Source organism: Protopterus annectens, chromosome 5.part0 (assembly GCF_019279795.1).
Source record: "Protopterus annectens isolate FY-2018-M chromosome 5.part0, PAN1.0, whole genome shotgun sequence".
Taxonomy (NCBI): domain Eukaryota; kingdom Metazoa; phylum Chordata; order Ceratodontiformes; family Protopteridae; genus Protopterus; species Protopterus annectens.
In genome coordinates, this window is record NC_056735.1 from 1,580,783,299 (window position 1) to 1,580,809,168 (window position 25,870).

Here is a 25,870-nt window from a genome sequence, read left to right on the forward strand (position 1 = left end):
GCTCACCTAGATGCCACTAACACAGGGGTGTAATGTACTCTGCCATGGCCCATGTTCTCCACAGTACTGATGCATGTAGTACTCCTACATGGCGTTTGCTGTGGGCAGGGGGGGAGGAGCAGTCCTGCATGTGTGCACACATGCCACATTGCTCAGCCAGGCGTCTGTGTGACATCCACAGACTGGACACACACCATGCTGTGGGACATAGGTCCTGTGCACATCCCACAGGGGCACACTGTGTCACTAGTGGTGTCATAGCTGCCTTGCTGGTAGGGTGACACAGACCCATGGTACCACCACAGCGGACGTACTGTATAGACATGACAGTTGACATCCAGTTCTGCCGTTCAGTGGACACTACCATGGGGGGGGGGTATCAGTACTGTGTACATTGCACATGTGTTTACACACGGCACTGCTGGACATCATTGTGGCACACATTGCACCTGCTATGGAACGTTTGGACATGGTCACTTGCTGGTACCTCCATTTCGGGTACCTATTCTGCTACTACATTGTCCCATATGTGCAGGCCATACATATCTTGTGTATGTATATAACATTAGCCCATCGTTCCATCATGCATGCTATGCCTGTGATACTGTCTATGATCTCTGAACATATCCATCATGCCAGCTTTGCATTACACATACTTGACATAGTCGCCCTACTGCGTGGGATAGGTGCGTCGTCGTGCACATTCCGTATGACATCGACGGTATATGCCCATGCACATGTGTGCTGTGACACTATACATAAATGTCCTATCCCTGCTGTGGCACTTCAGTGTTGGATATCCACTGCCAGCATCGGCGTGGGTGGTGGCATTGTTCTGTGTTTGCAACCCCTATGGCAGACCTGGGGTAGGGTTATCACCTGTGCCACTTTGCAAGGGACAGTCCCTCCTTGGGCAGTTGTGTCCTGACAAACTTTATCACTAATGGCAAATGTCCTGAGATTGTGGGACATCACTATATCCCATTCTTATGTAAGAGTTGCATAACATACTTATTTATGTATGTACATTCCTAACTGTTACAAGACACACAATAAGCAACTGAACTGCTACAAGAATACACCTTTCTTTATGCAAAAGAGTAGAGTTCTAACCTTTGTACTGACCATGGGTATGTGTCCACCTGTAACATCTGAAGTGTGTCGGCGGTTTCCCACTTTGGCCTTTTGAAAGGGTGGCAAGCCGGCCCTGGGGTTATCGGGTGTTTACATGTTGTCCCACTGCTGTGCACACGTTGTCCACAGTTGTTGGTATGCTGCAGCGTTTTAGCATTACATATCCAACCTTCGCCTCTCTCTGCCTGATGGACAGGTATCTTTACCTACACACACCGTTCACATACTGTACAGATTCGTCATACGTATCGTGCGTTACACACCAGTACAATTCGTGGGTTCGACATACCTTTCCGGCCTTTTGTTCTGCGTTCGACTCAATTCCCTTGATTCTGTTTCTCGAGTTCGTATGGGTTCGGTATGAACATACGGTTTGGATATCGAGACAGTCTTCGTTATATTCGTCGCCTGATCGATGTGGGTTAATCAGGCGGATAGGTGTTGCTCGGTGTGTACTTATGCGCATATGAGCGGTGATCCCCTTCCTTTCGTTAGATTCTGGCGTCGGCACTAGGCCATGGTTCTTTCCTCGTGTGGCCGTTGGTTATTTGCAATACCTTAGTGAGGATGGTATGTATTGTATCATGTTTGTGTGACTGCATCCGCTATGTGTGGTGTCGGGTACATTTCGCTGTGGTGTTAGCCGTGGATTGTGTGTGTTGGGTATGGTATTGTGTTCGACATGTGGGTCCCGTGTCCTGGCGGCGTCTGTCGATGGCGTTGTGCATTCAAATGTGTTACATGGCTGTTATTTTCCTGTACATAGCGAATGCATGGATGCATCAGCCGCTGCTAGTGTTCCCCATGAGCTTGTTGTGGGTATGCGCTGTCATTCACTGCCTGTATGTGTTTGCTACGGTTTTAGCTGTTATCCCTTTGATATGTGCAATGGGGTATATCTGCGGATGTGGGTGGCAGTGCGGGTGTGAGTCTTGCATTTACACATACCAGATATGCTTGTGTGTGTGCTCCATCCCTGCTTGGGGAGCTGCGGGTTACCTGTCTGTTGTTCGGGAATGTTTGTTTTGTTGATGTCGTCTGCTGTCGGTATCGCCTGCATGTGTGCTTCCTGCACGTATTCCGCCTTCACATCCGTTATATATCTGCGCATGTCCGTCCGTGCCTACCATCCATTGGCACTTTGTCGCTGATAATTCACGGTGATTGTGGTCCTATACTTGGGGCGGACTGTATGCTACGGTAGCCTCCTATTCGTGTGCCGCTTGCTTACGTCACGGTCGTGGAACACACGCGGTATTTACCGGACCGTAAGTGTTCACGATCGGTGCGGGATGGCACATTCGTATTTTCGCCGTACATGCCTGATGCTGTGTAGCGTTGCCAACAGACCGTGTGGAGTCTACGTTATGGCGCCATACCTACGGTCGTGGTTTGTACATCGTCCTTTGCATCTCCGGTTTGCTATGGCCCTGTGGTACACTTTGGGACATTTGCGCTTTGCATCATTTTACGTCGCCACGTGCATAGCCACTGAGGAGATGCCAGTACTACTTTGTGGGTACTGCTGTACATCGCCTATGGTTCCTGTACTGTATGCCTCGCCTGTTATTACACTCCGCCTGTGACATGTCACCTTCATACACAGTTTACACTGGCACACACATTACACACACACAGCGGAACACACGACAACCTCACCTCACACATACACATATTGCCGCCATGGCTGTCAACCTTCTATTTCCGGAGTGGGAACACACACAGTAGTAATGTGAAACACATGGGCATAATGTGGAACACATAGTAATGGCATAGTGACAACTTCAGCTAAGTAGGTCATAGGTTGATTATGATATGCTGATTTACTTACAGTGAAGAACCTTTACTGACTTACTATGAGTACATTCTATTTACCAGGATGTCATTTATATACATTCCTAACAATGGATGTTTGAGAGACATTTTCAATGTGGAACTTGTAGGTACTGCGAGGAACATGAACTGTTTTACACCCGAATGAGGTGCGTTCCTCATAATGTCGTACACTTCACTGGTATGCTTTCGCTTTCGCACCGACGGTTGAACACAATACCTCGTTGGCGCATCGCGGTGGCGGCGTGTATCTCCGCACTCATGTCCTATGGATATGACACGCACATATGTAGGGTTGCCACCTTTTCAAATGGCCAATGTGGGAAATTTTAGTAGAACCGTCTGATTTTGCATGCCAACACACACCCACGGCCAGTACAAAGGACAGCGATTCACTTTTTGACGGAATACGACGATGTAGCATTACAGTTGCTTATTCTGTTTATTATCATATTTAGATGTTTCTTCTACAATATAACTGTTTTGTGCAACTAATACAGTAATTATGGGAAATGGTTTTGTCCTACAATCTCAGGACATTTGCCATTTTGTCAATGTTTTGCTGGACACAACTGCCCAAAGGTAGTCTGTCCCTCACAGCGTGGGTCAGGTGGTGTCCCTACACTTATCCCGTTACTCTTCCGTGGACTGGTCACCTTCCCGACACGCGGATATGTATTGATGCAGGTTAACATTTCCATGGCTGGCGTTACCTGCCCTGCCCACCCTCCAGGATAATCGGGTTGTCGGTCACTATGTTTAATATGTGGTGATTTCGCGTCTTACTTATCTGTGAACTTGCATCCCTGGGTTCCATATTACCCTGTTGTACTTTCTATCTGTGTATGCGTACATATATTTCTACATGTGTACTGATATGTATTTCCGTATCTGTGTATGCACATGCGTACATGTGTGGTCGACTTGCGGCGATAGTGGCAGCATATGGCTACGCCGTGTGCTGTTGAACAGGCGTGCGTTGGCGTGTTGGCGTTCCATGCTCTGCTGGCTATTGGGTGTGCAGTGTTTGGCGGTGCCTTTGTTGGAGTCACACATACGTCCGCATCACGGTACACATTACGGGCGGACATGTTTGTGTGGCGTCCATTTTACTGTGTGTGCAGGTCAGGAGGTGTCAGTCCATGGGGCCTACACTGTCAGAGTATGTGCTATCGTTCCCTCTTTGCCAGGGCGTAGGCATATTAGATGCGCCTCTGTCTACCTACTGGGGCTGGCTCAGGGTGTCCGTGGCGCCGCCGCCCTGTGCCTGTGCTTGCCCTGGCAGTTGTGGCGGACTTGGTGGCCCTCCGGCATTATGTCCCTGCAGCAGCTGTTTCCGCCAGAATCATATTGTGTAGCATACAACATACTATGAATATGTGGGCACTTGTGCCTGGCGAGTACTGCAAGGCTCCACGGATGTATCCAAGCACGGAACCGTGATTTCAACATCGAACACACGCTCTATGATTATTCTCGTTTGTGCGTGTGCCTCATTATGGCGTTCTTGCATGTGTGTGTGTGCATTTCTGATGGGTGTCATCAACCACGGCTCCAGTGCGTAGCCAGCATCCCCACAAGGTGACCTTGTGTGATGTCCCCACTGGCGAATACCTGGTACAGCTGTGAGGCATGCCAGATATGGGAGTCGTGGTAGCTTCCAGGGCTGCGGCACACACATCCATGATAATGCCCTGCGCATTGCACACGACCTGGCAATTGATGGAGGGGTATCCCTTGCGGTTTATGTAGCGTCTACCCTGCTCCCCAGGTGGTGACTTGATTTCTATGTGCGTACAGTCTATCGCACCCAGGACCTCCGGTATTGTGCCACACGGTGGAAGCGGCGCATATTGCTAGCCAACTCCTCCTGAGATGTGGGGAACTTTATGTGCTCATGGGCATGTGGTAACATGGCATCCAGGAACTGGTGTAGTACCCTGGATGCTGATGCCTGTGAGATGCCCATTATGTCCCGGTGGGCCTTTGAAAGGTACCTGTAGCCAGTATTCGCAAGCTCACACATACCTTTGTGTCCACTGGGATGGGCTCCCCTCTGTTGTCTCTTGTTCTCCGGCGCGGCACAGCTCCACTATTTGCTGTAACGTGTCCCTGTCCACCCTGTAGCGCTCTACTATCTCCAGGTCTCGCAGCCCTGGTAGGTCACCCTTGGTCTGAACACTCTCCTTCTCCTGTGAGGCCTACGGTTGTTGTCGGCACCACCCTCCGCAACTCCGTCTGTCTCTGCCACATACCTATGCATCACGGCCACGGCGGCACCCAGCATATACATGTTAAAAGTTTCCCGTCTGTTTACACCCTACGGTGCGACGTTTGCGACATAGTGCTGTGTGTTGTGAGCATTCACATATATTACTGTTGTGCTGTATACCGGTGAGGTCATTGGGTGTGTCTGTGCGTCCCTATCCATGGATTATTTCCGTGGTTTTACGCTTGCAGCTGCAGCGGTACTGCCTGTAGTGTTACATTACAGTTGCCTGCATTGCCTTCGCCTGGCATCTTACATTACTGCATCCTGCAGGCACATGGCATATGATGCATTTTATCTGCAGCCGCGGTTATGCTACCTCTGTACTTGGCTGTGCTATTTCGGTTCTTTGATCTTTGCATTTCTACTACATCCCTATTATCTTTGCTCTCAAATGCCTCCCTTTCCCTTTCTGCAGGAGTCTGCATGCAGACTTATCAGCTGACGGCGTTTGCCCTTCCTGCATTGATTGGTGTTAATTGCTCGTTACGGATACATTTACACTGCTTCCGCATTTCCTCGTATTCTCCGCATTACCTTCCTATATCCCTGCTTGTGGTCGGTGTGGCGCTCACATCACTGGTTTCGGGAGCGTAGTCATCCTCGTGCACATGCATTTATGCAGCGCATTCTGTACTGTCAGCGCATCTATTTCCTAACACGCCAGTCATGATGTTGTGATGTGCATTGTACAGCCCAGATTTGCTGTCCTCAATATCCTTCCTCCTACGGTGGCACACCCTGTGTGGTTGACATGTATCTGGTGTAGGCCACTCCTCGGTGTAGTACCGCTCGCCGTTTGCTCCATCCTTACGCTGGCGCCGTTTTGCGATTGACTATTATCTGCCTCAGTTGCATGGAAGTGACTACTAATACCTGGTTACGGCGCGGACACCGCCTCCACTCCTTGACAACCATTGCGCTGGGGTTGCAGCTTTACATACATACTATGGTGTGTGGTGGCTGTGCAGCTGATTTGTGTTCTAATGCTCTTTTCGGACATTATCATATTATTTCATTGCTTTACAACTTCTGTGCACACATCCCGGGGGTCTGCTGTTCTTTCTACGTCGTGCCATTTATGTCATTTTTACATTTTGTGCATATTTTCTTTGGACATTCTCGGTGCCTTTCCACATTGGCATATTGCACCTATATGATACCTGACTTTGACAGCCTTCCGTTACTCCTCCGGTATGTTTGGGTAAATGTAAACCGGTTTTTTTGGTTTACATTTCCGTGCTATACCTTCGCCTCGCCGCCGTGGATCGCTATTGCCCTCATTTGCATGGTGCAATACCGCACACAGTGTGTTTTGCATACCTACGCCAGGGGGCGGAGACGGTCCGGCGCACGCCGGTAGTGCACGTGGAATTCATTCATACCTGAATCGCTCAGCAGCCATATTTGGCGTTATAACGCCAACGCTATGCGGGCGCCTGGCGCAAGGTTCATGAATCCCGGGGCATATCTCTATATCATCATCATCATCACCCCCATTTTTCCCATTTTCAACATGGGGTTGGGATGTCATGTCAACGTCTCTATCTCTCTTGATTCAATACTCCTCTCCTAGCTTCTTTAACAGTCATGCCTGACTGATGCAGGTCTTCTCTCACAAAATCCATCCACCTCTTTGCTGGATGCCTTTGTTTCCTCTTGGCTTCTTCCTATCTGCCCAAATCTTCTTTGCCAGACTGATTTCTGCTTTCCTGCATATGTGCCTGAACCACTGTAATCTGTTCTCTCTGACCTTCTCAGCAATAGGCACTACTTTGGCTTCTGCTCTGATGTACGCATTTCTTCACCTGTCCCACGGTGTGCATCCTGCTACATGTCTCAGTAACTTCGTCTCCATCTCCTCTAGCTTCCTCAACTGCTCTCTGCCTCTGCTGCCCAGGTTTCTGTACCATACAATAGCATGGGTCACATCACTGTTTTGTATATCTTCTTTTTCAGCTTCTTGTTGCATTCTTCTGTCATATACTTTCCCTGACACTCTGTGCCAGTTGGCTGCAGCCTTCTGATTTCAGCTTTGACATCTTCATTCCCTTCTTCTCAGCCAACTCTCCCAGATACTTGAAGCTGTTAACATTTTCCACTATTTTCCATTCTATCATAATTCTTGGCTTCTTCTGGTTTCCCAATTTTACTGCCATTACAGCTGTTTTATCTGTACTCAGTTTCATCCCATGCACCTTTAGTTTTGTATTCCATTCTCCCATTTTTTTCTGAAGTTCTTGCACAGGTTCTGCCTGGAATGGCACATTTCTTGCATAGATCAACTTTGCTGTTCTATCCCTTCCGACTTGTTCTAATGCAGTCCATCACCAGTGTGAACATCAGGAGGCTCAAAACTAAACCCTGATGCACACCTGCTCTCACTGGGAACCCCCTCTGTGAGACCAAAACATTCATACTTGAGTCATTCTGTCCTTGTACATAGCCTGCTTTAATTTTACTAGTGTTTCTGGGCCTTTGAGCCATCACAGGACTGCCCAAATCAGCTTTTCTAGGAACTTGTCATATGCTTTCTCCAAGTCTAGCAATCCCCAGTTGGACTCTTTCTTCATATTTAGCTTTCCTTCAACTGTCTTTATTACTACAAACAGTGGGTCAGCTGTGCTGCATCCTGATCTGAATCCAAACTGCACATCTCCCAACTTAATTTCTACTATGACATATTCTTTTATCAATTATCTTCTCCAGAACTTTCATGCAGTGTGACAGGAGTTTGATATCGCTGTACTGTCCACAGTTGCATCTCCTTTTTTCTTGTATACTAGTACTAGTGTGCTCTTCTCTGTCATCTGGGGTATGCCTTTCTCTCCATACTGCTATGAGTGCCCTCAGAAGCCATTTCTTCCCCATTTCACCCAACATGTTGATCATATCTGCTATGACCTCATCTGAGCTTGCAGCTTTCGCCTGACTTCATTTTCCTGAGTACTTTTTTTTCTTTTTTCACTGTAGACTGTGTCTGGAACAGTGAAGCTTCTGTTAAGTTTTCTTCATACAGAATCTGCTGCAAGTACTCCTTCTATCTGCCTTTGAAGAATACCTCTTAACCATACCAAATTCCTCAGTACTTCCTGGTTTTGAGAGCAAAATAATGGAGTGCCACAAATTCCTGAATGGCCCCTTCAAATCCCACTTTTTTTGTTGTTTGTTTACAATTTTTCATTACCACTGACATCATCATGCATCACCGGTGTATCCTGCAATATCATCAATGTGCAAGGGCTTGCATGATGACATCAGTGTTGTGAGGCAGTGACTAACTGCCTGTTTGAGACTGGGAGAGCTTAAAAAACTGTTTACAGCTGCAGCCTGTCACCTACGTGTCAAGGGGGTGCTTTCTTTTTTTAATTTAGTTCTACAGTTATCTGTTAGGATTTCTTCTAAATTTGACACATTGTAATATAATAAGGACAAACAGAACATTTTAACGTGTGCATTTATTATCTGCACATGAATTAAGTACAAACTTATCAATGTGCAGTTAAGTATAACCTTTATCAGCCTTAAATGAACTTTTCTAAATCCAGAGTAATGTGTATCAACAAGTACCTGTTCTGTCTTGTACCTTGGAAGACTGTCAACTTTTTATTTATCAGCAGACAGATCAAGGTGAGTAATGTATAACTTACATTTAAATAATAAATCTGTTTTTTTGTCTAATTTAGATCTAGCACAAAATGCTTATTTCAGGTAATTTTTTAATGTCTGAGGACAAGGATTCCGGAACCATAGGGCATGGAGGTACAAGTGTCCCACTACTTTAAATCATGTCATGAACTGTGCCCCCAACTGCTGGCTCAGATTTGTTTTAAATAAAAAAAACTGTGCAAGAGAAAAGAGAAAAAGGATATCAGAAACAAAGAAAGTGTGTGTGTGTTCCCATGTGTGTGTGTGTGTGTGTGTGTGTGTGTGTGTGTGTGTGTGTGTGTGTGTGCAGCGCATGTGTGTGTGTGTGTGTGTGTGTGTGCGTGTGTGTATGTGTGTGTGTGTGTGTGTGTGTGTGTGTGTGTGTGTGTGTGTGTGCCCACGCGCATGCGTGTTTGAGTGTGTGTGTGTGTGTGTGTGTGTGTGTGTGTGTGTGTGTGTGTGTGTGTGTGTGTGTGTGCGTGTGTGCGTGTGTGTGTGTGTGTTTGTGTCAGTGTGCATGTTTCTGGTTGTCAGCAAGTGTCTATGAGTACATGTATACCAGTGTTTGCAAATGTGTGTATGTGACTGCACCCGAGTGGATATGTATATGTGGATGTGCGCGAGTACAAATGTATATGTGAGTGTGTGTGAATGCGTGTATGAGAGTGTTCACAAGTGGATCTATGTGAGTGTACAACTATGTGTATATAACTATATGCAGTGCATGTGTATATGCAAATGGCATGGGTGCGTGTATGCAAGTGTGTTAGTGCTAGTATGTGAGTGTGTGATTGCATGTATATGACTGTGGGTGAGTGCATGTGTATATGTGAGTGTGACAGAGCGCCTGTATGTGAGTATGTGTGAGTACATGTGGGCATACCTGAGTGTGTAGAGGGTTCAGAATTAACTCCTACGTAAGGGAGGCTGCCTCAGAGAACATTTTTTTTTGTAATTTTAAGGCACGCATACCATACCTCTCAACTGTACAGATTTTCATAGACTGCCCAAATTTTTGCCTCATACTTTTGATCTGTTTTTCATAAAATTTTAGTTTTCTGGCAAGTTAGTGAAAAATCCTTAAAGACTGAAGTTAGAAATTAATAGCAGACATTTGCGTTTCAGACTTCATTCCCTTTAGAAAATGCATGCTAATGCAAAACCTGTTATTCTATCAACTTTCAAAGTTTGTAAGAACAATATTTACAAATTGTTCCTATTTTCAGGCCTTCGTCCCACTTTTATTAATGGCTTTGTCTAGATTTCTTCTCTAAGAGTTTGAGAGGTATTATGCATGCCTCTCAACTATACAGATTTTGCCTCATATGTTTTGACTGTTCTCCTCATAAAATTTGTGTTTTTTCTGGCAAATTATTGAGGATTGAAATCCCTAAATAATTTCATGCATTTGTGTTGCAATTAGACTTAATTTCCTTTGGAAAATGCATACTAACATAAAATCCTGTTATTCTAGCAACTTTTTAAGTTTATAAGAGCAATATTTAAAATCTATCTCTACTTCTGCCCCTTTGTCTCACCGATATTTTAGACTTTAACTGGATTTTTTTGCACTAAGAGGTTGAGAGGTATTCACAGCTATTCATGGAAAATAATTATTCATTTTATTGCAGTATTCCTTTTTTTCAGTTAAAAGAAAAATCTGGCAATGTATAATTCAGCAAGTATTACTCAACAAATACATTTATTTATTTTTATACTTGTTTTTGTTTACTGGGAAAGTCCAACTTGGTAATACCCATTTTAAGTGGAGGCCCAGGTATAAAGCTCCATTTGCTTACGTTGCATTATACCAAGTTTTAGTTAAACAGAGAGTAGTTATATTTCAATTTACATTTATACACAAACAGTAGTTACATTTATACATCCTAAGATTTTACAGAGGTGGAAGTTACTGAGGATAAAACCCAAGTGCAACATACTGGTTTGGACAGGCAGCAGTTATGTATAAAAATTGCTTTGCCATTTCAGTGAAACTTAACCTTGTGATGAGCATGTGCAGGACCAGGACTAGTTAAGATGTTGTTTAAGCAATGCTTTAAAACTATCGAGTTTGTCAGAGAGTTTTATTGGTATGGGGATACTATTCCAGAATTTAGCAACATACTGGGAGTAGAGTGAGTCTCTTGCAACATTATTTGACTTATTTGTAAGTATTAAGAATTTGTTACTAGAACGGAGGTCCCTTGCTGGACTGTAGGGCAGTAATAAGTTTTGTAGTGCAGGGCATTTGTCTGGATGATGAATGAGTTTGTGTGTTGTAGTTAGTTGTGAGTATGTTAGGTAGTTGTGCAGTTCAAGCCAGTTTAATTACTTTAAGCTATGACAATGGTGGGTCCTATGAGACAGACTGGTGGCAAATATAGCTATTTTATTGTTGCACGAGGCATTTCTGTACAAATTCATGTTATCAGGAAACCATCTCTTTTTTATTGAGAAGTAGCAACTTCAAATGATTATAATATGCCAGTGCATGGAGGTGTGGTGGTTTTGACCACAAAGAAACGGTATTTTGGAGTGTTTTGTGCTGCTCAGGCAAAACACTTTTATATGAGTAATTGTCAATAAATATTTTGTTATACCTCAAATATAATTCCTCATAATTCTTAGCTAGTAGAAGTTACTTACATCTTTTTATATATATATATATATATATATATATATATATATATATATATATATATATGTATCTTTGTCAGTGTCTTAAGTGATAATTCAATAAAGGTATTTGCACCACAGCAGGCTGGTAATTTGTCTTAGATGCTGGTGAAAGTCTGCTGTGACCAAGCTGGTTCCTCACAGCACTATTATACCATTGAGCTTCCTAATACAATAAATCTGGATATGATGGGGGGGGGGTCCTAGGGTCCTAACACAAGAAGTCTGTATGTAATGGGGGGGCAAGGACAGAAAAACAGGGACAGACTTAAAATATTGTTCTTATAAATGTAGAATTTTGTTAGAATAACAGGTTAACAGGTTTTGTGTTAGCTTACTTTTTTATGAAGGATATTTATTTATTTATATATTTATTTATTTAGTGACATTTGATTACCAGGAAAGTTTGACTGAGTGGAAGCCCATTTTTAATGGAGGCTCAAGAAGAAAAGCTCAAAATTATGACAAAACATTTTAAAGAACACTAATTTTCAAATTCACAATCTTCAAAAATAAAACAAAAACATCTGCAGTTTAAATAATTATAACAAAGTAGACCTAATACAAAAACATCAGTTAAGAATTGATACAAGCTTCATGACAATCATTTAATATATAAAGAGATGTTAGACAGTTTGTAGAGAAATTTAAGGTAAGTTAGTTTAATACAAACAGGAACTGCAATATGAAGTGAGAGGAAAAACAGTTTTATGTTATATTTAGAGAAAAAGTCAGGGAAGAAAATTTGATAGCAGTAAGGAAATAAGTGAAGAAGGGAGGATAAGAAGATGCATTTATTTATTTATTTATTTGTATTTGTTTACTGGGATGGTCTAGCTGGACCAGAAGTACCCATTTTCAGTGGAGTCCTGGGGAGAAAAGCTCCGCATATTAGACATTTCACATACAATACAGAATTTACATTGATAAAGACATTTAGTGCATATTACTGGCAGCTTATACAATTGGTGAAAAAAAACAGTACATAAGTAATCATTCTCATATCAAAGATATTATACAAGCAATACAGAGTATGTACATGAGAACATTCCATATGAGTAGTTTTCAGCTAGCAAAATTTATATAGGACACTGCACGCAGTGGGTGCAAAGCAGATATGGGAATTAATCACAGACTAGGTACTTAATCTTTTCACATGTTTAGGAGGTGTAATAGTGAGTGATAGGCTATAAGATTCCTGTTGCAGGAATCAGCAAAGTTGGTGGATATTGTTGCAGATACAAATGGTGGTATAATATTAAGGTAGGCTGAGAGAGTACCTTTATGTCTCGCCTGGTTCAATGGTAGGTCTTTAAGGGTTAGGAACAGAAGGAAGTGGGATTAATGGTAGGACAATGAGGGTTAGTAGAAGAGGGAAGTGGACAGGATGGAGAGGCGGAGTAAGTAAAAAGACAGGTAGATGTGAAAGGAAGATGCCAGAGTAGTAGAGTGGGGGTAAGAATAGTTGTGATGGTTGAAGTTGGGTTACATGAGATTCGATGTTAGCACAAGTGCACAGCAAAGATGATGAGAGGTGTTGTTTCAGAGATGTCTTGAAGAGGATTACTGAGCAGGTGGATCTAAGTGTTGGGGTAAGGGAGTTCCAAAGTTTTGCGATGGTAAAGGAGTAAAGCATTTGGCCAGCTGAAAGTTTGGGTTTTTCTAAATTTACGAGCAGTTGGTTGTTGTATTGGAGTGGTCTGTTAGGATGGTATAAAGTTAGCATAGAAGATAGAGCAGGGCACATGTATGGATTATAAATGAGTTTGTGAGCTGGTGTTAGTTGGATAAAGGTGAGATAGTTGGGGAGTTCAAGCCATTTTAGGTTGCATAATGATAAGCAATGGTGGGATGAGTAGGAGGCATTAGTTACAAACTTAATAATTTTGTTGTAGCATGAGTCTAGTTTGGACTTTAGATGATTGAATGTTGGTGAGGAGGGGGGACTGTATAAAAGAGAGGGTAATAGAAAGGAAGAGGCAAGGGAAATTCTGGCTGATGCACTGAGTAGTTGTTTGTATTGGTAGAGAGTGCCAAGCTTTTGATGTGTCTTTTTGACATTAGACTATATGTGCAGGTTGAATGTGAGGTTTTTGTCTATGATGACACCTAGGAGTTTTGTGCTAGGTACAATGTCGATGGTGGTACCATTTAAGGATTGAATTGTGAAGTTCTTTTTTTGTAGGGCTGTGGGCTTTTTGGGGGTAAAGATTAGTAGTTTGGTTTTGTTGTTATAAGAAATGAAAAGGTACTTGTTCACATTTAGGGATATAGTTTATCCTGGATTTAAGTAAGAACAGAGACAGGTTTTAGCCAGGAAATCATTCAGAGTGGTATTGAAAGAAGGGAGGGGGTATAGACCTGATGGATACAGGTAAGGAGTTTTAGGCCTTAGCAAGCTTGTATGAGTGCAGAAAATGCCCAGCAGACTTGCTAGGTTTGTAGATAGACAGGAGTTGTTGGTCAATGGATTGCACTGAACAACTGGGAACATAATTGTGTAAAATGTTTTTTAGTGCTGGACAGGCAGATGGATGCTGGAATATTAGTTAATATTTTGTAATTTTGTTCCATTTGATGGTGTTATTTAATATTAGTGTAGCAGTTAATTTAATTTTTATAAAAGAAAATTGCATTTCAGTTTGATACAAGTTGAAATGTTAATATAAATAAAACAATTATTCTGGTTATATTTTATGTTGTTTAATATTTTGTCTATTCTTCAATTTGTGTTCAGAAGGTTGGTATCCCACAATGCCATTGGACTTGGTGGGGGCACATAATTCTGTATGCATATTTTATGTTAAATCAGTGTCCAGAACTTTTGGCCAGTTGTACCTACTTTTCATGGGCTCCAGGTGTTTGATGATTCCAGGTTGAGAGGTATGATGGAGGGTAAAGTGAGGAAAAAGAAGGAAAAAAAGACATACTGACTTAATGTTATAAATTAATCTTTATTTCAAGGTATAAAAAAGCAAATATTAAACAAGTTTTTTATAAATGTAAACTTAATCAGAAAGGTTAAAAATCAGTGGGAAATATTTTTAAACCTTTTCAGTATAATCACATGATAATTTTGGTAACATAAGAAAAAAAAACACAGTACCTTTATGAGTAATGATTACAAAGGTGCATTCAGATTCCAGCTGGAATAAATAGCAAAACAAGCAGCACAAGTCAAACCATAAATTATAGTCCAAACATAAACATCTGTAGTGAAACAAATATGAATATTATAAAAGTAAAATTTGGCATTCATAAAACTTTACAGCCAGTGCTATTTGGGCAATGCCCCTTTGCCCAGTAGCATGATATGATTTAGAGGGTTTCCTATTGAAATGTCATGAATAGCAATGAACTCACACACACACACACACACACACACACACACACACACACACACACACACATACACACACACACACACACACATCTAGACAGTAGTAGACATGTTCCTACAAGCATACACAAGCACACACACACACACACACACACACACACACACACACACACACACACACACACACACACACACACGGCTTCACAGTACTTACATATTTCACTTTTCTACCACATAGCATGATACAGCTGCTCTTTGATGTGCTCTACCACACTTCTCCAGTCCCAGTGAAATGCCATGCAGAAGTACACTTAGCTAATTAGTATTAGCTGCATCCCTGAATTACCACACTTGCATGTAGCATTTTCAAATAATACTGGTGTAGTACTACAGACGGAGACTTCTTACTGCTGTAGTACTACAGAGACTTCTTACTGCTGTAGTACTACAGACCGAGACTTCTTACTGCTGTAGTACTACAGACCGAGATTATTTACTGCTGTAGTACTACAGACTGAAGACTTCTTCCTGCTGTAGTACTATAGACCGATACTTCTTAATGCTGTAGTACTACAGAATGAAGACTTCTCACTGATGTAGTACTACAGATCGAGACTTCTTACTGCTGTAGTACTACAGACCAAAATTGCTTACTGCTGTAGTACTACAGACCGAAGACTTTTCACTGTTGTAGTACTACAGACCAAAGACGTCTTACTGCTGTAGCAGTACTACAGTAGTCTTTGAATCACACTATCATAATAGGCTTCCAGAGTGAGTTATGCATTTCAGAATCTTAGCCAATCTGTCACAGGTCTGTCTGTTAATATGTATTTTTAAATGTAATGCCTTATTAAAGTGCATTTCCTTGCATTAGTTCAGGATAACACGGCAATAACATTCTCATTTACCTGGCACATTTTTTTTTTTTCACTAAATATTTTTTTTTATTATTTCAAATAAGATGTCTTAAACATTACATGAAATAAAGATAAATAACATATTTACAATTCTAAAACATTACTAACTTCAAACCATTATATAACTATTTACATTGGTGTCTATGCAAATAACATTGAAATTCTATATTATATAAAGTTGGAAACAACCTGGCACATTTTTGACATCTTTTCTTCTAGATGCAAGCTTTTTTTTTAATTAGGATATAAAATAGAATACCTACACAGGTCAGTGTTACAATTCTTTTCTTTTTTTTTTTGCCTCAAATTTTTTTTTTATTTTCAATTAAAATAACATTTACATAATATTTTTAAATATTTTAAACAACTATATACAATATTTACAATAGCCTGACTTTCTATTATATACACTGTATGTTATTAAATATAGAATTAACAGATCAGTTATCAGAGATACAATATTGATTATTGCAAAGTGTCCATCAAAGATATAGCTTTCTTCCAAGGATTATTTACCAATGGCCTGGGATAGATTCGTAGTCCTTTGATTTTTATTTCCATCAATGCAGTTGTCTTCAGTAAAGTGCAGAATTCTTCCAAGGTCGGGGTGTATTTGAATTCCACTTTCTGGTTACACATTTCCTAGATATAGCAAGTATTGTCCATAACAAATACATATTAGTCTTATTCAGGTAGGGACCTTCATTTACATTTAGTATAATCAATACTTTAGTTAAGGTAAAGGATTCATTATATAAAGCTTGTGAAAAATGATTCCATTCCAATATGATTTAATTTTATTACATTCATAAAAATATGAATCCAGTCTGCTTTATTTGACTTTTCACACCTCCAGCAAAAACCATTTGTAGTAGTACTGATCTTTTTAATTCTATCTGGTGTTAAAAATGCTCTATGTAAGTATTTCCAGTTAAATATTTTCCAGTACTGTGTGTTAGAGGTGTAATTAACTGATAGTAAGATGTTAGTTTTAATTTCTTCTGTTAACTGCAATGACTGACCTTTTGTTAAGAACTGCCAGTATGATGGTTTGGGAATTGTTTTATATGTTATTAACTCTTTATATAGATTTGAAATGGAATTTTTCTTTTCACAACTATTATATATAAATTCATAGAGAAAACTTATTAACTTTGGAATATCTTTAAATGAGGAATTATTAATTAATCTGCACAAATCTTGAATGTACATTAGAATGCTTTGTAAGGTTAACCAGTCCTGTGTTGGAATATTGTAAGCAGTTTTTATCATATGTATATCTAAAACATTTAATTTATTTACACATTGAAACCAGTATAAGAATCCATTTTGTTCCCAGGAGGTTATTGTTTTCTTATAAATTTTGTGTGGAAAGTTCTTAGTGATGGTAAATGGGGTTAAAAGATCAAACCAATGTTTTAGATCTATGTTTGCATTGATAAGTTTCCTAAAGGAACTGATGTAATGATTAATCAGTGTTGTTTTAGAAGGTTTTGTTATATTATATTGTATACTTATGCACAGTATGTACCAGAATTTGTTTGATTTGTCTACTATTAACATTTTTTTTAACAGATTAAATTCATTTGTTAATATAGCCATTGCTAATTCTTTCCAGTTGGCAACATACTTTGGGTTTATCTAGTCTATTGTAGTTTTAAGCACAGATGCTTTTATATATGTTTCTATTTCTGGAAAGTTCAATCCTCCTTGTTTCCAGGGTCTAGTGTGATGAGTTAGAGCTACTCTGTTCTTTTTGGGATACCATAAAATTTTATTAAACATAAGTTTATTTCTTAAGAATGCATATTTCAGGAATTAACTGTATTGCTAATTCTACATATAGTATTTTTGGCAATAAGACCATTTTTATTAATTGCAATCTGTCTTCAAAATTTAATATAATTTTGCTCCACTTTTCTATATGCATTTTTATTGTTTCAATAATGTTTTTATAATTTGTTAATTTTGTTTCGTTTATATTTTTGCATAACACTATTCCTAAATAATTTAGTGTAAGTTCTTGTTTTCCTATGATGAATTTATCTGCAACTTGTAGTTCTTTTTTTCTTATTTAGAAATAGAAATTTTGATTTTGATCTATTAAAGTGTAGACCTGAAATCTTATAAAATTTCTCCATTACTTCTTCTAGCTCTACTAATGACTCACTGGAGTTTGATATGGTTAATAAAATATCATCAGCAAAAAGGCATTATTTTATATATGTACTAGTCATAGGGCAGGATTCACGAAGGCTTGCACAGAGTGTAAGAGATGTGCAACACTCCATGCAAGCCTCGCGATCCAGGAACAGCCCTAAACTCCGTGTAAGAGACCAGCTAAAACATCTCTTACACGGACTGGGCGTGGACATGCTAAATACCTCACTTGCATCCGAAAGGTATGCAAATGAGGTATATTAGCGATCCACAAAGCAGAAACCAGTCCGTGTAGGAGACGTTTTAGCTGCAGAAATGTACTCAGTTGACAACTGAGTACATTTCTGCAAAATCCACAACGGAGCGATGTCAGCTCCAAAAAAAGGTTGCATATGATTCAGGCAGCATGCCAATGGCCAAATATGTGGCCATTGGCAAGATAACCCGATGCAAAAATATTAAAAATATAAATTTTTTTTCGGCGATCTAAACCCAGCGCAGCCCCGTGCAAACGGGCTGCGCTGTATAAAACCATAAAAAAGAAGGTTATAAATCCACAAATGTGGGTTTCATGACATACATGGAATGACAATGCAGGGACCAGCAGACTAAAACCAACATGGCCACCATGTAGTGGTTGCTAAGGGGGGAAGCTGAGTCTAAGACATGTAACTAAGCATTAGTAGGCAATCTCATGTAAATAAGGGTTTGGATACTGAATCTCACAGTCACATACCAAATGAGCACAGTCTGAGTAGTGTAAGAGATACAAAAGGGGGAAGAATAGAGTAGGAGATAGGTGACATCACAGGGGGGAATGGTAGAAAGAAATGCAGTTCATTGGAGGCCAGTGTAACATGACAGATGACAGGCACAGATCATGGAAAGAGGTGTGCCACTAGATAAGTCATGGAAAGTCAAGAAATGGAAGGTGTACACTGTTACCTACACCAAAGTTTCTTGCTGGCCATGCATGCGCATGTGTGCGCACCATGAAGCGCGAGTACGACAGTGTGCGTGCTTGTAAGGCAGTGTGAGCATGTGGGAGCATGTTGGGAGATGTTTAACACTGTTTGCACGGGTGTGCGCGCGTGTAAGGCAGGCTGAGTATGTTGGAGGCTGTTGGCAGATGTGCAACAGTGTTTGTGCGGGTGTACGCGTGTTTAAATCCGAATAAGTAGATTCTGAACCGTGTAAGCACGTGTGCGCGCGTGTAAGCCACTGTGAGCGTGTTTCAGATAGTATGCAAGTTGCTCCCCCCTGAGGAAACAGAGAGTAAAAAGGAAGCAACAGAATTAATAGGAAGCTAGCAGGGATAACTGCTGAAGCTAGCAGGTGAAAACAATTAGAAGCAGGCAATTACACAGGCAGAATAGTAGCACAGCCCAGCACGTAAAACTCTGCAAACAGTAGTGCAGGATGTTTCCATTAAGAGACACGGCAAGACAGGAGTAAGCTAATAGAAGTGAAAACTGAAAAAGCTTTACTCAGAGCAGAAATGTTAGGGGCTGCCATAGCTGTCATAATGAGACATAGGCGACTTGCTGAGGGTGGTGACAATGCAGATGGTGCCAGACAACCCACAGTGAGGAGACGGTGAAGAGTGTACAGGCCCAGGGTCACCTACCACGGGTTACATGAGCTGGAGATAGTAGAGTGCTATAGAGTGGACAGAGAGCTCCTGCAGCAAATTGTTGAGCTGTGCAGGCCACGCCTCACACACAGAACCAACAGAGGGGAACCCATTCCAGTGGAAACCAAGGTATGTGTTGGCCTCAGAATACTAGCAACAGGTACCTTCCAGAGACCAACTGGCGATATGATGGGGATATCACAGGCATCAGCCTCCAGGGTACTACACCAGTTCCTGGATGCCATGTCAGCACATGTCGGTGATCATGTATATTTCCCCAATGCCCGTGAGGTATTGGCCAGCAATATGCGTCTCTTCCAGCAAATAGCGGAATACCCTGAGGTACTGGGTGCAATAGACTGCACGCACATACGCATCAAAGCACCAGCCGGTGAGCGGGGTAGGGCCTACATTAACCGCAAGGGCTTCCCCTCCATCAACTGCCAGGTTGTGTGTGATGCCCAGGGCATAATAATGAATGTGTGTGCTGGCTGCCCTGGGAGTTATCACGATTCCCACATCTGGCATTTGACGCAGCTGTACCAGACATTTGCCAATGGGGACATCTCACATGGACACCTAGTGGGGGATGCAGGTTATGCACTGGAGCCATGGTTGATGACACCCATCAGAAACGCACACACACCTGAACAGGAACGCCATAATGAGGCACACACACAAACACGTAATGTGATAGAGCGTGTGTTTGGGCTGCTCAAGTCACGGTTCCAGTGTCTGGACACATCTGATGGAGCCTTGCAGTACACACCAACTACATGTACCCAAATTGTCATGGTATGTGCTATGCTACATAATATGATCTTGCGAAAACAGCTGCAGCAGGACCAGCATAGGGCCGGGCCAAACAGCCCCCCACCATTGCCAAGGCCATCACAGGCAGAGCGTGACTCGGAGGAAGAACAACCTGAGCCTGCCCCAGTAGGCAGAAGGAGGCGTGCCCAGTATGCCCTGGCCTTGGCAAAGAGGCAACGCATAGCACATACACTGGCTCAGTAGGAACCCTGGGAATGATACCCCTCTCTGACTCACTCATATAGTAACAGAGATGCCTAACATGACACAACCTGCTCTCAAACATGTACAGGGAGTGTAGTATGTGCATCCGACAGAGGCAGCCCTGCAGCACCACCTGAGGCATGATTGCCATGTGTTAAGCAATGTAACACCATCTAGTATATGCAAACATGAAGACCCTGCCTAACATCTCACCCTCACCAAGCATGATGCCACACTATGAAGACAAGAAGATCAAGTACAATAATTGGCTGAAGTAATGCAGTCAGTCAAAGGGGAGCCAATGTGTTACAGGCTGGGAAGATATGCGGAGTTTGACATGATGCACCACCTGTTAGGGGTGGCATGCACCTATCATGCCATGCCCCATGGATACTGGCAAAGGCTGTCAGTACCCACAGCATGCCCTGTATAGGTAAGTCTCAAAACACAAACCCAACCTCATAGGTTCTACAAGGGATAGGAACCTAGATGTAATACTACCCCATGACAGATGTATAAACAGCAAGATGTGTGCAGTGTAAACGCACACAGTAAGGAGAATGTAGATACCAGTCCTGTAATAGAGAACTGGGCAAGGCTCACATCAGCACCCTAACACTACCAGGTCACACTTCATACTGTGCTGTACAGCTGCAAAACATGGAACAAGCTACAAAAGGAGGGTGACTAGCAAGAAATGGCAAGGATAACCACACCCCCATGTTGGTACCACAACAAGAAGCAGCATGGAATATCCATGGTCAAATACCAATGGCTAAAACTGCCTCACAGTATATAGCCTGCTGCAGACCACTGTCCTAATACCAGGAACAGCACCTGGCCTATGTCGGAATACATGAATATATCAAGCCCCCCAAACCACATTATATTGCTCGACTGAAAATACCCAGACATACACGTGTAGCATTGTACTAGCACCAACACAGTAGGAGAAAATTACCCAGATTCCATAAACCAAAATGCCCAGGAACAATGTACTACTCCCACAAGAGGGGTAAGCATACTGGATGTGATAATCAGCAACATGTGTACTGGATGGCAAGATGAGAAGTGTACCCCTCACTGGTAAGACCAGACCATAGAGTAAGCACACTGGATATACACACCTGACCCCAGTCCTGGCCAGAATACCACAGTGAAAAACATGTGTAAAGTATAGGTTGCAGCCCTCAAAACCGATGTTGAATCCACAAAAGGCCCTGTGCAAGTGCAGAATATGGGACACACCACAGAACATGTTATATAGGCATTCCATGAACACAGCCAGGAATGCTTGGAGTATGCAATCACAAATAACAACAACACACAATGCCATACACGCAGGCATCTGGCATGCTGGCCTCCAGCCATTACCAAACCATGCAAGAGAATGAGGAAGATACCACATGATAGAGCAAACATAAAAAGGGAAGTAATCACTGACCAGTAGTATGACAACAACATATGTCCACACATACAATCCTCTAAGTCCAGCCACAACAAGTATAATCTATGAATCCAGAGGCAATGTGACACCAGTACCAAGTACACAGACAACCACAACACCCCCCAATAAATACAAACATATGTGATAGATGCATCCATGTATCCAAAGCAGAGGTTGAGCTCCAACAACTCAGTACTGTCAACACTAGTCAGGAGGAGAAGGTGACCACATACACCACAAACCCAGTCCCACATAGACCTACCACAACTGTAGACCAAACACATAAACACAGACAAATATTCCCGGAGGACTTAATTACAAACACACCACACCAACAGACGCCTCCAAAGTAGATCACAAGCAACCACAACCTTCAAACATAGCACATGCAACGAATAGTACACAAAGCTGGTGTGCCAAACAGTCACAGGCCCGAAGGAGAAACAACATGCCTGATACAGTCATAATAGGTGTCTGTATAGGCAGACACACAGCTGTCCCACTCACCAGACTGAACAAAGGAAAGGGTAGAGTAAGCTGCTTGTAGGTAGCCACAAAATGCCACTTAACACAAGTACGCAGGTCACCCCAAAGCAAGCAGAAATATGATGCACTCAATGTCCATGCTGGTGTGAATTACCTGAGATGTACCTCCTGGTCAACATCAAATGAGACATGGATGGTCCCTCCGAGTATGTACCCCAGGGCGGGATGACACTGGCTGTGTGCAGCATCCAACCCTCACCAAGAATGATGCCACAGTACAAACACAGAATGTTCATGTTTAACAGCTGGCACAGTTACAGCTGTCAGTCCAAGAGGGTGTAATGTGTGTCTGCTTGAGATGTCAAGCATGACAAGCCATGCTGCTGTTACAGGGGTGGCTGTCAGCTGTTACCCATGTGCGTCTGGATACTGGATAAGGCCTTTGCCGCCTCCATAGAGCCGTATGTAGGCAAGGCCAAAAAGACTACCCACCACCCTAAAAAACATAAGTGGTAGGAAACATAAGGGTAATGCTGACCAATGCCAGATGTGTAAACTGCAATATGCATGCCCCTGGGGCACTTCCCATTATGGAGAACAATAATGCCTGTCCAGTGACAGAAGCCTGATGCAGGCCTAGTGATAGCACACCAGCACTACTAGGTTATACCACATACCATGTGTTATGGCCCCAACACCTGCACCAAGACATCAAAGGAGGGGGAGTATCCATATGCAGCACAGACACCCATATAGCCAGGTAACTGACAATGCACAAAGCAGCGGACACCACCCATGTGCACATAACTGTAGTCAAAACTGCTGTGCAGTCTGTAGCATGTGACAGACCACTCTCTCACACACAAGATCTCCACCCAGACATCCGAAGACACTGGACAGTATGGATGTCCCACCAAATACCAGACAAGGTACACAAAGTACCACATAGGTGTCAAACCATTATGTATGCAAGGAGTCATCAGGGACCTAGGGACACAGGTCGACATTAATCTGTCATGTGACAGCCACAATGCCAATGTGGCTATGAAGACTGTTGATACTGGACACCGTATCATGAAAGGATTCACATCAACATCAACAGAGGTCACTGTGCCGCTGTACTGTTCCCTTATCAGACCCATAATCTAGTACAATGACTCATATGGGATGTACCATACGTGACACCTGCAGCGGTTCGAAGACCTCATAGTTACCCCACCAACAGGATAAAGGGTGTGAAATATATGTCATATGCTGCCTGGCTGTAGACACCCCAGCTGACTGCAGTCACACACTGCCTACACAGAGGCATTGTATGTCTGTTGTACCAGGCCATGTCCAACACAGGAGTAATGGACATGCTACACCACAGGAAATCAAAGCCATTGGAGCTGTGAGAGTCACAGATGTCAACCTCAACACATAATGAAATAAGATGTGCTGGAGGGACAGATACATAACCCATAGGCTCCCCACACCCAGAAACAGGATCCCAATCCATGGTAGGCAGAGCCCCTCACTGACACCCCTCAACAGGAATATTGCCAAGTGGATGGATGACCGTACATGTATACTGGGGGTCCCCACTGTGTCACGACCAGACAGAGGCACAGTGAAGAACCTCATAAATGGCCATAATTGAACATAGCAAGGGGTGGCGAAAGACACACACACTCTAGCTAGGCTTACTAATGGCCTAGGGTGTCTAGCCTACTATGAACCCATGAACCTATGAAGATACAACACGTACAGGACACTAAGGATAATCACAATGCTTACCCAACTGATGGTAGGAACCATGTTGGGCATCCAAAGATATGCTGCGAATCACACAGATATTACAAACAACATACCAAACACACACACATATTGCTAACATACAACCTGTCAAGTGCAGTGCAAACACCCCCCCCCCCCCGAGTGCAAAATACCTATCCCAGCAGATGGTCCCCTGACATTGCAGATGCTGAGGTAACAGCCATCATCTGCAAAGCAGAACACACAGCAGCAAAGGTATGTGATGGTGTCCTGTGCTGAGGCCAACATGGACCCCATGAGTAATGGAATGCAAAATCACACTACTGGCCAATGTCAGCCTTACCACAGGATATGTACCCAAAGAGCAGTGTACAACAACAGTGGTCCATCACAACAAAGGTGTTGCCTGAATGGATACTCCAAACTACCACCCCGGGATCCTGACAAGCTTGTTCTGCAAAGCTATGGAAAGGATCAGTATGTACCGCAGACAGAAGGCTAATGTGGACCTACTGATACTGGACACTACACACTGTGGCTGTTGTAACTGCAGAACCGGCCCCTAAACATGTCTGACCCATTTGAAGCAGTCATTAAGGTCATTGATGAGGGCTATGTGGTCCACACAGCGTAGCTGAACCGTGCACATGCTTCTAGACAATACCGTACGTGTTCAGTATGGATATGTTCACCAGCTTAAATATGCACCCCTATGTCAGTAGAGGGGTTGCAAAGCAGACCAAGGACAGAACTGACATGGTCAGACATGCCGCATCCATGTCAGACTACAAAGCGGATATGAGTGGCATCCCACAAGGCCTGGTCTTGACCACCCCACCCCAGTTCTGTATACATGTCCCATAGGTATAGGCCAACATGGAAGGACTGTGACTGAGTATGTATGCAGAGGAGTACAAACAGCCCACCATATCCGACCCCCAGCTGACACAAGCAACCCACAAAAGGGCCACCTACAAACAGACAACTGTAGCCATAGCCATGTCAGCAAGCTAATCGCAGAACTGTGTATAGACAACCACCGTGGATATACAGTAAGTGCCCACAAATTACCACACAGGTGTTAACCCATGAGGCACCTAACACGTAATGTGAGACCTGGGTACAAAAGGTGATAAATATCCTGCACTGGACAAACATGTGTCTGTAGTGTTCGCAGAAACATGTACCATATACCCACCCAAACATGAAGGCTTTCAGATGTAGATAAGGGGAACTCACTCTGGCTCTGCAGCCATCCTCCATCAGCATCACAACTGACTACAATAGCCCCTGTGGGATATACCACAGCAGACACCTCCAACAACTGTAAAGTCCACAACAGTACCCCACCAGGGGTAGCAAAGAGCCTGAACAGATGCCATGTGTTGCCTGAGTAAACAAACTGCAGCCCCACACACTGCCATCCTTCCCAGCTACAGGAAAGCTGTGCCTGATGTATGAAGCCATGTCCAACCTGGAATGAATGAACATGTTGCACCTTGTACAATCTGAATGGCAGTGAGCTATGCACATGAGAGACCTAAACCCC